The 13,701-nt window shown below is 46.1% G+C and overlaps 1 protein-coding gene across 12 annotated transcripts in view; it reads left to right on the top strand.

Annotated features, from left to right (window-relative positions):
* The window catches only part of ptprsa (protein tyrosine phosphatase receptor type Sa), a 210,153-nt gene that overhangs the window by 124,036 nt on the left and 72,416 nt on the right, over nucleotides 1-13,701 (top strand). The gene's annotated exons all lie outside the window — the stretch shown is intronic.

Raw genomic sequence — 13,701 nt, forward strand, 5'->3', positions numbered from 1 at the left:
CTTACAGATTCCTCTGGACGTGTGTTTGGCACACGGATGATTTTGTGCTTTGCAGCTAATGTTGCTTCAGAGGACGTGAAGTGTTACTGAGAACAATGTGTTTGCTTTTCAACAGACGTGTGTCTTCAGTTTAGAACATATATAACTGCCTCGTGGTCCAAGAACAACTTTGTGCCAATACAAATATCTTAGGAACGAAAAAATCTGCTTTATTTTAGGTTAATTTATCCGATCTGAGTATTATTGATCTGAGTATCTTGGTAGTTCGTCAGTAATGTGAGAATGAAAGCCGGCCATGAGTAATCCGGATATTTAGGATGTCAAACTACATATGCAACTGATTGCTTATGAAGGTAGATTTGTGTCTTTTTTACCCAAGCATTTCTAGTTTGTAATTAAATTATTTTCAAATATTTGCTCTCAATAAAAAAGATTGCTGGAAAAAAAAAAAAAAATGCCCAGAAAAAAAATTTGCTGTCAAAACTGAAAATTGCTCTCAAAAAAAAAATTGCTGTCAAAAAAAATTGCTGTCAAAAAAAAAATTGCCCCCCAAAAAAAGTGTCCTCTCAAAAAAACAAAAATCTCAAAACTAAAATTTGCTTTAAAAAAAAACACTCTAAAAAAAAAAAATTTTTTTTTTTAGAGCAATTTATTTTTTGAGAGACCTTTTTTTTTATTCCAGCGCAAAGATTTGCAGATAATTTACAAACTAGAAAATTGCTTGGGTAAAAAAGACACAAATCTACCTTCATAATTGCTTTGCAAACTAAAACACGTGTACGTTTAACTTTGGGCGTTTATCATGTTTAATGCAAATCATGAGGCCGAGCTCAGATCCCTAAACGACACCAGGAGAAGCAACCGGCGGTCAACAGATCCACCGTTAACGCCGTGGTGGCTGCACCGTGTTGTTAGAGCACCAGAGAAGACAACAAACTACGTCGTGAGAGTCTTAACGTCACAGAATGAGGTCAAATGATTCGTAATAATTCATAAGTGTGTCATGGGAGACAATGAGAGCATGGTCCACGTTCCACTGACACAACGACGTGTTGTCTTGTTCCCGTTGATGAAACCCCACCGAGAGGCCCAGGAAAGTCTAATTACGTCGCTAATTAAGTGCAGGGCCGGGAGCGGCCCCGGGCAACGAGGGGGAGGAGATATTTTAGGTCCATGATTTTGTCACCAATCGAAAAAAAATGCAATGACCGACCCCCATCGTTGGAGCAGATGCAAACGAGTGTAGACGCTACTAAATAAAGAGCCCGTTGACATTGAGTCCCTGCACCAGTTTTGGGCTTTACGCTCAAAATAATCCTAATTTATGACTCGCCAAGTCCACAGGCACTGAGATGCTTTTAATGTGAGACATGTTTACACGCGCACACGGCGTCTGAGATTATTTCCTCTCTCGAGGATCTTGATGAAAACTCGGGTTCACTGGAGCCAACGACCTTCGGTTGACAAATTGATCGGTTTATTTTTTTGAGGTTGTGTGTAGTTTAAATGAAAAGCCAGCTGTGTGAGTTTTAAACCTCCGCGCAGGGTTTTCTTATTCTGTTCTCGATGGTTCTTTACAAAATAAATTCAAACCAAACAAGATGATGATGGAAATTAATCCAAATTCCTGTTTTCTAACCTCTGTCTCATTTGTCTTTATCTGTTTCATGACTTTGTCTCTGTGTGTTCTTTCTGACTGAATCGCACTGTTATGTCGTCTCTTTTCTGAGTGTTTTGTCTGTATTCGTGTCTGAAACTCAGATGTGACTCACATCGCAGAGTCTTCACATTCATTCGGCCGTGAACCATAACAACAAGTTAAAACTGAAAAATAATAACGGTTAACAAATAAACCAAGCAATAACAAAAACGACAAAAAAAAGGACAAACTATTTGATATTTTACAATTGACAACAAAAATGGGTAAATAAAGTTTTCCCCCCAAAAATGCCTCATATTAAAATGATAAATTGATGTTATATTCCATGAAACATCACTGCTATACTCTCGTCCCTCTCAACTGGCCGTGACTTCCAGCTCCACCTAAAATGAACTTTGTTGTTCTTCCCTTTTCTTCATTTACTTTGCTCTTGCATTGTCATTTTCAGAAACCTTTGGTAAGTGTCTCGCAAAGCCCAGAGAGCCCGCCCACTCTCCTTGAAGCAGATGGCATATTTAAACTACTTTCCAAAAATGCATGCGTCCCTTGCTCTCCGCTCACCCTTGTCCTCCTTTGCCTCTTGTTCCCTATGTTCTGTTTTTTATTGCTAAACTTTGTTTTTCTCCTGTCGCCCGCACTCCTCACGTCACCCTCCTTCACCCCCATGATGGAACTTAGAAAGGTCAAATCAAGGGCGAGCGGCGGGATGAGTTGGTGAGGGTTCGATGTCTTTTGAGGCGACGTTCTGCTTCAAGCTAACGCTCGTACGCGTCGTGAAGCCGGCGGCGGCCAGTTGGATCCCCTGGGCCGCAGTATTTCAGAAACTTTACCCTGTGAGGTCACGAGCGCCTCGTGCACGGTGACCTTGGAAGCTGTGACTTCCTGTCTACTTTCCCCCAGACCAGATCATCCAGATATGTCTCCTGTCACGTCCGCTCGTCCTCTCTGCTGCGCTGCGAGACGGCAGGCTTTGAGGAAATAATTGGACTCTGCTTGAATTCAAGGCGATTAACGCGTCGCAGTCGTCGCCTACAGTATTTCTGTCTTCTTGGTGAGACACACGGCAAACACTTTCCTCCTGGAAAACACTGTTTTGAACTCAGGGGTGAAAATGATCCAACTTGGTTGATCACAATCACAGCTCTTTTGTCCCCAAATGCTCTTGGAAAGTGCAGCCGGTACTGAGTGGCTGCATCTTGAGCTCTTTCCAGGTGAAGGTCTCTGCAGGACCTCCGGATGGCTGAACCCTCCAATCCCACACTCGGGTTGGGTCGCCCCTCTGGTCCGGGCCAAATGCTTTCGGAGAGCATTTTTTATTCACGTGCCAAATTGGCCCCACATCCCCACTGGCTTACAGACTTCCAGCTAAGACTCTGTTGCCCGTGCTGGATGGCGAGGGCTTATATTTGGCCGCGTTTTGTTGTACTCCTGACTTTTTGAACTACTTGCAAAAATACACCCTGCCACTTTGAGCCGGGTGCATTTCACTTACAGGTCCTGTGTGGACGTAGGAGGGCTGGAGAGGAAATTACTTTCCCTTGTTTCAACACCAAGGCTCTCCTACGGTAATGTTAGTGCTGGGGGCCGGCCTCTTCCTCCTCCTCCTCCTCTTCCTCCTGTCGCCCTTTCACTGGAAAGCGCATTCAGCACCCGGGCAGGATTTATGCTGATGAGAAAAAGGCCTGCGTGCTCGAGCCCCCTCGGCGGCCATCTTCTCACGTCCTCTGCACTCTGAGGCCGTCTTGGGTCTTCGGGTTCAGGATTTAGTTTCCTTTTGAATTTCTTTTATAATAAATGCGCCTCCACAAAGTCCCAGAACAGAACGCACGAGCACATTATTGTGGCAGCGTTTGTATTTTCAGATTCTCCTGTTGATCAGATTGCTGTTGACAACATTTGGTGGCTACCTGTTTGCTTTTTTTTGGCTTGAGGTAAACTCTGAAGCCTCGGGAGGCAACTCTGATGGCTGCTTTCCCATGGAGGGAGGTCAAACTGAGACTTCTGGGAAGAGATGGGGGAGCATGGAAGGAGGGTTTGGAAAACACGAGTTTGAAAGGATCCTCCGCCTCCAGCTCCTGCAAAAATAATCCCCCTCATTTCGTATGTGACCTTCACTCCGTCTGATGCTGAAGTGTGCATGCCGACATATTCCCAACCTAAAGCTCATCAGCATAAATCAACATTGTAATAATAATGTTGGAGGTATATACACATATACAGGAAGATAGGGCATCCGGCGCTTGTTTGCTGGATAGCTGCCGAGCCGGCTGACTTGTTATTTATGGGCCAGACCACGCTGTGCTGGCGGGGCAATGATATTTGCATCAGGGTCCCCTGAGGAGCTCCTCTAGAGGTGTGGAGGGAGCTTGACATTTCTGCCCAAGACCCTGTGGCTACAGACCCCGGGCCCTCGCTGGCCTTGTCAGCCAGAACAGATTAACCAGAGGCCAGAGAGACGGTGAGAGGATGGGGAGGCGGGTGAGGGGGGGATGCATATTCATAAAGATTAAGGTTCCTCTTTAATACAAAGGTTTAAAATCATGACCTGACATTGGATGGCTCCTTTACACACACACACACACAGATGTGTGCTCATCCCAATGTGAATCCCGCTGAGTTCAATTGCACTTAATCTGAAATGAGCAAGACGACGGCCGCGTCGGTCGGCGTCAGATCGCTGCAGGGCGGCGGCGAGGAGCTCTGCAGACGTGGCGAACAACAGCCGGGGGTTCATCTGAGACCCGCTGGGACAGCGACCGGATCCCAGGCGGGTCCCTGTGTTCCCGAGAAGGTCAGCCGGACGCCCTCTGGAGGGCGGTCCGACTTTGACACTCGGCCAATCGCCCCAACGCCACCCGGCTCACACGCAGATGGGTGGGGCGACATCTCCGGCCAGATTGCCTCTGGCCAGACTACATTTTCAATAATAATTTGTAATATATTCAGAGGTTTGTTTAACCAAACAGCTGGGCCGTCCCGTGGAGCAAAAAAAAAATAATGCCGCATTTGATAATGCGAGGAGGTCAGCGGCCCGTTGAGGTATATTTAGGTCATCGTCACCCTAAGCTGATCAGCTACTGGCTGACCAAAGCTTAGAAAGGGAGCTTATGGCCATATGGTGGCGTTCCCGCAGTACAGGTGGATTTGCCATCGTAATTGAATGCAGACCGGCCACTCCGGTCCAGCTGCTCTGATCCTTGGCTATGTTTCCTTTCTATTGCTGCTTAATTATTTCAATATTTACCGTTGCGGTGACCTCGGCCGCTCATTTCCTTCTCATTTGTTTTTTGTTGGGATCAATTGGTTTGAACTGAATTCCCTCATCCTCCTTTTCTTTTCCTCTCTTTTTCCATCCCTCGTTTGTCGCTCAGTCCTTTATGAAGTCCACCTTTCTCTTTACGAACCTGCTTTATTAACCTTATCCTAACCTCAACCTAACTTTGACCGTAACCTCGACTAACCTAGTAACCCCTTAACCCAACAATAAAATGTTCATCTCAGCTAAAGCAAAGTGAATCAGAGCTTCTGCAGCCTCTAATCTAACTCTAACTCTTTAACAAAGTAACCCTCCCACAGCCCTTCTGCCCTTTTGCCTTGTGATTATCTATGATTATGTGGTCTCTAAAATCATTGCAGAAATAACTAAAATGTCCCTGTTGTTTTGCCTGGGCTTTCAATGGCTCTGAACTATCAAAGCAAATGACTTCCTTCAGGGAGTGTTTGCAATAAAGGACGAGTAGAGATAGTCGATGAATGATGATCTCTATGAAACAAGATATCAGACATTACGGACATTTCTAACCATTTCTAACCATAAATTAAACTCTAAAATCATTTTTAAATCACTGTATAGTTAAGCAAATGCACACTTTTAGAGTATGAACATCATATTGTTTATAATTGGTTTACATTTTACACACATTTTAAGATTTAGCTCAACAGATGTCCCCTTGGGGATTAATAAAGTACATATCTATCTATCTAAATAAAGGAAGTGAACACATAGGTACATTGTAAACCAGGCAGAACTTCAGATCGCCTCCTACCTGCTGGTATCACAACACTCTGATCAGAAGGTATTGTACGATCCATCCACAGCCACCCACACCGCTGAGTGTGTAGGAAGGATATGGAAATGACTGGCACCACTTTGCATCTTAAACTTCATGTTTTCTCTTGATTTCAAGAGGTATTTGTGAGGTGACCAACACGTGCGTTGGTACAGCAGCGACGCCGGCTCGATGTCACGCTCACGTCTGATTGAGATTGCAGAGACGAGCTGTGGTGAGTTGAGTCTGTCGGGTGGCTTGGCTCGCCCTGAGAGATGAGCAAAGACATGCAGAGGGTGCTCGCATGAGAGCCGCTTCACATTGAAAAAGGCAGCTGCTTGAGGTGATTGATCAGGATGCAACGTTGTGCAGAGGGCTAACATCGCCTGGAGATGGTGAACATTGTGTAAACAGTGAGTGAGTTGGGGGCCGTGCATATTCTGGCTGCACAAAAAGCAGCAGGAAACTGATGATTTAATGAAAGGTATTGTTTTTTTGAGTTCAGCTAGTAAGGAGGATGCTGGCATGTGTTGTCTCCAACTTGCGCTCACACAAAAGGGTCGTTGTGTAGCGTCCGGCTCGATGGACAGTGCGTTTCCTCTTGACCCTGAGCTCCGCGCCCGCAGACCGTCGATGCTAAGTAGGGCACCTCCCCTGGCTCGGCGCTGCCCCGCTGGCACTCTTCAAGGGACGGCCGAGGGCACGTAGTCGTCATGAGTCATCCTGAGATTTGGAAAGGGAGATGAAGAGACGGGCTGGAAAACAGGAAACCGAGGGAAAGACTGAAACACACACAACCTCAGAAGTGAGGGGAACAAGAGAGAGGAATGGAGGCACAGATAAAGAAAAGGGAATTATAAAAAGACGAACACAATGAATGGAGAGACAACAAAAGATTGGATGGACAGTTTAGTGCTTGGCGGAGAGGAGGGGGTTGAAGTTAAGCTGGCTCTCCTTCCCACACCCAAAGCTCTGCTGTAAGGGACACATTTTACATCACAGCAACAACTCGGGCCACATTTACAAGCCCAGCGGCCACCGACTGGACAAGCTCAATATGTTACTGTCCCTAATGGGACATTGGCTTGCAGTCAGCCATGTAACACAATACAGACTCACAATAAACAAAGAATATAGGGGGAACATGCTACTCTCGGTGAAATGAAAGAAGGGAAAGAGCCAGGAGGTCGAATGACCGGAGAGGAGGGGGAAGCTGGAGGAAAAGAGTCTATCTGTCACAGTTAAGCAGACGCGGACGATAAATACAAACCTCAATCTGTTTCGTTTAACTTGTGGTTGCCTGAAGGTGGAGCCTGGGATTATGTTTCAGTGGAGACTCCATTCCTCCCTCAGCAAGTTTGTTTCATACTAATGTAGATGCCCAGTGAAGAATAGTGGCGCCCTTCACTTGTTTTACTGCGTCGATTCAAGGTCGATCGACTGGGTAAAGGCTTTTTTTTTGTTTTTTGCCTCTGGTTAAACCTCTCTTGCTCTGCAATTTCTCCCCGAGTTTCAGCCGCGATGAAATGCAGCCCTGATGTGTCTAAGACGAGGAAAAGGGAAACAGGAGAAACCATTAAGGTGATGCAACGTGCCAGTCATGGAAAGCCACCCAGATGGTTGTGATACCAGCAGTGAGAGGTGTGATCTCGTCCCTTTTTCGATGAAAAGAAATCACCCCTATAAGAGATTACCTAATGGTTTGATAATCTAGTTCCAGTGATCCACCTTCCAGCCCAAATAACTCCTCTAACTATTACTAACATTAACGTTGAACTAAACTGATGTTGTGTCTTCGTTTTTGTCTCTCCTCCAGAGGGTACCCCGATTCGAGGTAAGATGTTTAACACAATGCAAAGAGGGAGAGAACAGAAGCCTTTAACTTATATTAAACCCGACATAACCGCTCCTAACTCCACCGAACCGGCACAATAGTGGGACTCTCTCACTTCTATATCCACTAACATTAATATGTCATCTGTGTTTGGGTTCTGTGTTGTCCGTGCGCACTGTTTTGTGAGCGTGGTCGTATGTGTTTCACACCTTCATGCCCTCCGTGTCGTCCCTCCATGTGCAGTTCCTCCACCTCTGTGGGCGTTCTCTGTCTCCTCTCACCTCCACATCATCGGTGTCAGAAAAACTACTGAGCGATTCAGATTGTGTCGCCGTCTGCTTGTAATACAGGATGGAGAAGGTTAAAAGCTGCAGGGGAGGGATGGCGAGGGTTATTAAATGGCGGTTTGTTTGCTCCGTGCCTCTGACATTTAAATTGTTTGAACATGGACATGCCGCTGAAGGGGGATAGGTGATGGGAAGTTGTCGGGTAGTCAATGGCCTTATTTGTTGATAAGGCCAGGCTTTTGAATACTTGAATCGTAACAACCACCTTTCTTCCTTCTTCTTCTCTGCTGTGGTATCCTCCTCATCCTCATGTCCACCAACACAACAGTAACCACATTATGTTTATTAATGCAGCTCACATAGCTGTCACAAGCCCTAGCCGCTGATGCTCATGGTATGTCATGGAAAAGGCCTTTATTACGTCTATAAAGATCTATATCACCTTTCATTTCATTATGTCCCTCCAGTATTTTATACGAGCTAAACTAGAGAAGCTACTGTGTGCGATGGCATACCTGTGGAGCATAAAAAGGGCAACATGGACATCCTTTTATAATACCACAACCGGCTTTTAAAATGGATGAACAGGAGGATATCAAGGTGGAAAGGTAACTTCAGAGGGAAAGAAGTTCACTTGTAATTATCCGCCGTGCTTTGTGACTCCGGTTTTATCTCCCAGTTGATTCATTGTGATTGTTGAGTTGTGTCTTTGTTGTAAGATGCTTTTGTTCCACAGGCTGAGCAGGTAAGTGAATATCTCAGTTTGCCGTGTGTGTCCCTGCGTTCTTGCGGACAAGAGACATGTATTTAGTTTCACAGTTACAGTCTGGTGGAGTAAAGGAGGAGATTCAAGCGACAGTAAGGTTCAGGTTCTCCATCTTCAACCATTTCACCAGCCACATGCGACTCAACGCCAAACAGAAGCATATTTTCCATCTTTTAGACTAAATTCAGACCTTTCACTCCTTTCAAAACTCAAGCCAGACCTCCATGCTCTGCTTTGCTTCAATAAGAAGCTCTCATTAATCACATTGTGGCAAACTAAAGCAAGCATGACTTATGAACTCAGCATTTGCATAATAAGATAAGCTGCCTGAAAAGGGTAATTTCTCCCCGTCCCGTCACAGCGCTCAGCGAGGAGTGTATGGCGAGAGAAACAAATAGCGTAGGATCTGCAGAGAGATGTAAATGTAATTATGATGTCTGAGAAAGACACAAATGGTTTGTTTGCATAAGCGAACGTCCACATTAATGCAGACGTTCATCCACCTTAAGTCACACTCCTGCACATGTACCTCTTTGATTGTTTTAAGTTTGCTTTGTGCCTTTGTGACATTTAAAATGTTTGAACAAGGACACGGGGCCGGATAGGTGATGGGAAGTAGCCGCGTAATCGATGACTTATCACTTCATGATGACTCATTTTACATCACTCTGTGTCAATTGCATGTATATATATCCTAAGATGACAACTCACACATGTGCTTCATGTGGCTACACAATCTGTTGACCGCTCGATATGTTTCAGGACCCGACAAAAACTCGCTGGAGGCGACGCACGCCGCTCACGCAGATACGGAAAAGGGAAGCAAAAACACAAACGGAGAGCGAGACAAGAGGAGAATCTCCATCTGAGGGAGAGGGAGGTCCCTGCAAGGCAGATGGTCCAGCACAGAGAAGCCTCACTAAAAAGGAGAGGACGAGGAGGAGAACATAGGGGGGAGAGAGAGGCACACAGCTTGGATGCTCATGTGCTTGTGGGACAACAAACAAACAGAGTGAGAGAGATGCAGTGAAGTTGTTTTTTCTTGTCAGCAGTACAAGGCTTAGTAGATGCATTGAGGCTGAGCTGCCGGATGGATAATCGTAAAAAAAGAAATTTTTAAAAAAGGTACAAGACTTGAAGCAATCAAAACACGAGCCCCTCGCTCGCTGAAAGTTGAAGCTAAAACGGAGTCGGACCGTCTGATGAAAGCAGGAAGCTTATGTCAGAGGAAGGTGGCATTAAGGGAGGAGGCCCCGAAGCTGGCTGACCGAGAACAGAGCCCCGAGGTCCAGCGTTACCACAGGATGCTCACGGTGTGATCTGTGGTGTTAAAAGCTGCTCTGAGCTCCTGTGGTGGAAGCACTGAGGTGGAGTCTGAATCCATAGAGAGCAGAAGATTATTTACCACTTTAGTAAGTGCAGACCGGCCCTGGAAGCAGGCAGGAAGTTAACAAAGATTGCTGTTAAATACGCAGCCCAAAAAGTGTATCTTTACTGGGTCGTTAGCAAAGATGAGCCGTGCTAACTGACAGATGCTAACTGCAAGTGTACTTCACACAAAGCATCGCTTTAGCGAGGTTGCGTTAGCTAAGTGTAGACGATATTGTACTGGGCTCGAGCTAAGCTAACAGGGCAGCAGTTTAGGCTAAAAATGAAAGGTAACAAGTCTAACGTGACATGGACTCAGCACAGAGAAGTGGAGCAGATAGAAAAGAGAACGACAGTTCATCAGAAATAAAACAACAAAAATCGAGGAGGAATAAAAGTTGACCAGGGTCGTGTGTCTCGTGAAGCAGCATCAGAAGCGTAGCATGCTAGCGCTGATAACCAAAATGTTAGACCTGCATTCATTTAGCTTCCACGAAGCCACCCAGGTGCCGGCCTGGAGGTAAGCAATAGATAGAAAAGTAGCTGGACTCCCCACCTGCTTCATTACGGATTTCATGGGAACTTTGCAAGCCACCAGATGGGCACTGACAACAATGGCGTCACGCGTGGGACCCCGTGCTGCTGCGATCGCGGGATAATGACCTTGGCGTGGCGGCCGAGCGCGCCCGAGTGACAGGATACAGACAGAAGGAGAGGGAGACGGAGAGACGAGCTGCTGGCTCGCGTCAGACATCCGTACAGTTCTGCAGGTTGTTGCCCTCTGCAGACACACAAGGTGTTTTAATTGATGTGCAACGACACAACAACAACCACTGCGGAGTTGTTAAATGGAACGAGGCTGAACCGACTATAGCGCAACTTATATGAATATATACAAGCCGGGGACGTGGGATACCGCTGGGCTTTAATATGTTTATGATGCGATAATGAGCATGGTGCGAAGCGGTGTTTGCATCTTCGGCTGCGTCGTCGAACATGACGAGTTCGGCCTGATGAAAGTGCATCTCTTAACCTCTAATTGCAGTTGTGAATCCTTATATTTGTTATGCATTAGTGTAAATATACATCCTCATGAATCAGGAAGGTATCCTACGGCCTTGAAGCCTTTTCTCTGCTTTTCAGTGGGTTTAATTTGTGTACTGGAAGGGTTGTGATTGTGTTATTGTGTGTTGGGGTTTAATTCCACTGCAGAGCTCCAGTGAGGACGGAGATGAGAAACGAGAGACGACGAGAGGCATGAACTGAAATTTCGGAGACAAAATGATGAGCAGGGCGGTGTGCTCGCGGCGGAGGGAGGGGAAAGAGAGAGTGAGACTTGGCCGGCCATTTTGTTGATCGCCTAAACAAATCAATCAAGGCCCGCTGGAGCACACTAATTGAATTACACAAATGGGACCGTGGGAGGGGGGTACACATGGCAGAGCTGCTACAAAGCAGCGACGGGGTGGGCAGACCACAGCTCGAGGCACTTTCTGAAATTAATCATCCATGCTCGCCCCTCCTTGCTCTTTTTTTATCCCCTCACCCGTTCCTCTGTTTTTCCGTCTCTTCCACTGTTCATCCCACCCTCCTCTGATTGTTTGGCTTTCTCTCGCTGTCTTTTTATTGCACCCATACCTCTCATAAATAAGAGTCTTTTCCCACCTCTTGCTGCCTGTCTTTTTCCCCCTCTTTTCAGATTTTACAGATCCCCCCCCCCCCTGTTCAAACTACACTAACACTAGATCCATAAATATCTGTGTAAATGTGGATATTTTGATATTTCTTGCTCGTCCCACAGCCACGAAAAAAGTGCATTGAAAACCTGCAAATAGTTCAAATGAAGTGAAACATCCCAGTTTGCCTAACTGTCGGCCAGAAATTGATAAAACCGTTTATAAAATCAAGACTTCTGGCACAAAGTATCCTCGGTGCATGAATGCTTGTTCCAGCGTCTGAACCGTCCTTCATGAGCGTGTATTTGTTGAGCTCTGCTCGGGCAGTCTTACTGTTATCACACCTTGGCACCTCGGCGCTGCTCTTCGGATCCGCCCGCGGCGTGCGGCGCCGTTAACCAGGGCAGCTGTCACAGGCCGGGACAAATGTCGAAGAACCGCCGGCCATTACAGCCTCCTTTATCGAATGGATGATGGCAGCGAACACGCTGCGAAGGACAGCCAGGAACGGATAGCGCTGGAGATTGGAGGTTGTACGTGTTGGTGAGCGGCGAGGGTCACTTTCACCGAGATGGAGACTAATTGGTCCACATGGAAGTGAAGTCGTTATTATCTGGGACTTTATTTGCCTCCACTGTAGAGCCACGGCTTCGGATCCTAATGGTGTCGCATACATCATGGAATAAGACGGGGGGGAAAAATGGCACCAATCTCTTCTCCTCTGACCCAGAAAAAACATGAATTATTGCTCAGCAGGGGCGGCAGGAGCTCGGGTGTACGGACGGTCGGTGCGGTCTGAAAGAGGAGATCTTTGGTTCAATTCCCACAACAGCTCACATGATGTCCTTCAACATGCATGTGTCCTTTTTTAAGTGTCCTTGAGCAAGATTAAGTTGCAGGTGAAGTGGTGGTCGCTCAGTAATTGCGGCCTTGTCACCGACACTTTAGCGCTGCGGTCATCGTTGAGCCTTTTCTTTGCTTTCTGTATGCAACAATAACATTTCCACGGTGATAATATTGTATAAAATAAATGCAGCCGTGCTTTTATTGCTCATTGGCGAGCAGATGAGACAACTATTATGAGCAGTTGTTGATGTTTCTTCATGAGGTCAAGGACTTCATCGTTGAAGACTCACTTCATAAGCACATTGAGGCCATTTTGTGAGTTGATCTTCTTTATCAGTAAACCCCCAACGTGTGCACAGACTTGGTGTGTGGTTTGTATTGTGCTGGTGAAAGATAATGTTCATAATGTATTCCCTTCCTTGTGTTTCCCCCTTTTTTTAAATGATAAAAGACACAAAAGGGGAGAAAAAAAGTGCCAATGGCCGCTCTGGTGAGCCACGAGGCCGGCAGGGAAGACCGAGCACAATTATGCAAAACACAGCGAGTGCAGTCATATCTTAAAAACATGAAAAGGACTGGAAGGAAAGGGACACACGCCGGTGACGAACGGGTGGAGTTTGTTGTCGGTGTGCACACATGCGTGTGCACGCTGCTGTCTGAGATACGACATCACAGAGGGCTCGTGTGGATTCATAATTCAGCTGTTGTCTTTAAATGTTTGCAGCATCAGACTTTGCGGTTGTTGTTTTTTTTACTCATTTGCGGTTATCAGAAGACAAAGCTGGTGACGAGAGGAGAAACCAATGAGGAAGAGATCTGCAGCACAACACATGTAACGCCAGCGGGGTGTTGCGTCTCCGCTGTGTGTGAACCTGACGGAGAGAGTCGAGCATGAAGCACCTCCACGTACAAGAGACTTGTGATTCCTCTCTCGCTCTTTACTCCGTCTCCTTCTGCGCTTCCTCCATCAAACATTTGTTCACGCAAATCTAATTTTATCCGCCGTGCGCAATTAAACTCATCAGTATTTTGCTGTTGTTGTGAGTCATTGTGCAGCGTTAATCCAGTTTAAGGTAACTCATAATTCACCTCGAGGGTTTAAACATTTTGACACAGAATAATAATAGAAGAAAAATAAGGAATATGATGTATAGATGGGGTGAAAAACCTCCATTCCTCCTTCTCTCTTAGTGTTCCTTTACATCTCCTGCTTCC

Source organism: Clinocottus analis, unplaced genomic scaffold (assembly GCF_023055335.1).
Source record: "Clinocottus analis isolate CAN_PGR_092001 unplaced genomic scaffold, fCliAna1.0.p SCAF_23, whole genome shotgun sequence".
In the NCBI taxonomy this organism is placed as follows: domain Eukaryota; kingdom Metazoa; phylum Chordata; class Actinopteri; order Perciformes; family Cottidae; genus Clinocottus; species Clinocottus analis.